The sequence below is a fragment of the Malania oleifera genome, chromosome 7 (genome assembly GCF_029873635.1).
Source record: "Malania oleifera isolate guangnan ecotype guangnan chromosome 7, ASM2987363v1, whole genome shotgun sequence".
NCBI classification, from domain to species: Eukaryota; Viridiplantae; Streptophyta; class Magnoliopsida; order Santalales; family Ximeniaceae; genus Malania; species Malania oleifera.
In genome coordinates, this window is record NC_080423.1 from 45,703,615 (window position 1) to 45,705,610 (window position 1,996).

At 39.3% G+C, this 1,996-nt stretch overlaps 1 non-coding gene across 1 annotated transcript; it reads right to left on the reverse strand.

Annotated features, from left to right (window-relative positions):
- Positions 1-1,379: 1,379 nt before the first annotated feature.
- Positions 1,380-1,485, reverse strand: LOC131161109 (small nucleolar RNA R71). The gene has a single exon (XR_009138268.1). It is a non-coding gene; the product is annotated as a small nucleolar RNA R71 (small nucleolar RNA).
- Between the last annotated feature and the right edge of the window lie 511 nt (positions 1,486-1,996).

The following is a 1,996-nucleotide window of genomic DNA, read 5'->3' on the forward strand; positions in this document are numbered from 1 at the left end:
GTAGGGACCTAGGGTCTATCTAATGTCATTTTGAGCTTATAGATCCTACCATGCATGCCATGCATTAATTATTATAGACTTTTTGATTATTATTATAGATCCAACTGAAAATAAATATTAAATACAAATGTAAACACTTTTTCTTCATTTTCCTTGGAGTCATTGTACGCCACCAAGAGATATGATTCTTCTCTATTTCGTGCATAGAGTAATTCTACACATGAACTTAGGGCATAGGCTAGATATAAAGGTATTTGTCATTATCAAAATGGGATATGACCAATAGGGTCAACATACTCTATGCCCTCAAATGGTTCACTTAACCATTAGCTTAAGACGGATAGTTGACTGGACATAACTCGCGCCAAATGATAATCTAGGTGTGATTCATGATCTTAAATATGTTTTGTAGGAGTAGTGATAATATAGAATTTACATGCTTTTAGTAGATTGTTAGAAAACCCCATCAAAATCTCACCTTTTTACCTTTTTACACAAAGTTATAGTAAACTAGGCTGGAAGTGATAAATAACTGCACTTTAGTCCCGGAGGATCGACACCCGACTTACTCACAGTTCTACTGAACTTGGGAGTAGTTAGGTTTATAAATTTTATTTTTGGTAGTTGAGGACCCAAGCCTTGGTGAGACAAACCTTACCAAATTTTGGCGCGCCTTTGTCGGGGACTTAATTACGGTTATGAGCCAATTTCTAGTTTAGCATATTATTGCTTTGTTTTTTCTTTGTTTTTCTTTTATTTTTATTTTTGTTTGCTACTTTGAAGTCTTGATTGTGTGCTGCATGTGTATATGTTGGGTTTGCATTCTTTGGATCCAGAGTTAGTGCCTATATACCCCAAGATTGAGAGATCCCATAGGTCCATTAGGAAATCCACCTCTAATCTCGAGTTTGCTGAGCCGTTTGAACCCAAAATTATGGCTGAAGGTAACTCGATTCCCATGATTCAAATCCCGGAACCCCAAGCTCCCCACCAACCTGTGGTGGCTGAACAGCCACTTTGGCTCCTTAAAGACTACTTTACAACCAACATGTACACCTTGCTATCTTGTATCCAATTTTCGGATGTCCAGGTGGTTCAATTTGAGATCAAGACTTCCATCATCTTGATGCTTCCCATTTTTTTTTATGGAAATTCGAATGAAAATCCTTACAAGCATCTAGATGAATTCCTTGAAATTTTTTCTACCATCCACATCAATAATTTTGGTCATGATGCCCTCTGCCTAAGGCTTTTCCCATTCTCTCTGAAGGATAAGGCCAAATATTGGCTAACTTCCTTAGAGCCAAACTCGGTGACCAACTGGGCCACCATGCAGTATGATTTCTTTAAAAAGTACTTCCCAATTGGGAAGACTAACCATCTTAGGGGAGCAATCACTAGTTTCTCACAAGTGGATGGGGAACTATTTTTCGAGACCTAGGAACGTTTTATGGACCTCTTACATAAATGCCCACATCACCAAGTCCTTAGGTGACAATTGGTTCAGACCTTCTACGAAGGATTAACTGAGCTAGATAGGTCAATGGTATATGCATCTTGTGGAGGTACTTTTCTCACCAAACATGAGAATGAGGCTTGGGATCTCTTCAAGAACCTCACCAAAAATTCTTAGTAGAATACTGTTGCTGCTTGTAGACCATCCAAACCATCCACTTCCAAACCTAAAGGGGTTTATGAGTTAGCCGCAAGCCATGACCAAGCACCCAAACTGCACCCCATAATTAAAAAGCTAGATTAGTTCTTGTCCTTTGGACAACAACTGCAACTTGTGGCATGTGCAAAGCTGTGTGCCATATTCTTTGATCCTTCACACACTTGTTACAGTTGCCCCCATGCACCTCCCTTGCTTGAGTTTGTGTAGGAGGAAGTTAAGGCTACTGAATCACTTGAAAAATGAGTAGCTCTAAAGCTATCCCAAGTATAGGAGTTCAGTTGTGTAATAATTAGCCCAAGGGCCAAATCGTCTCCTCAAGGA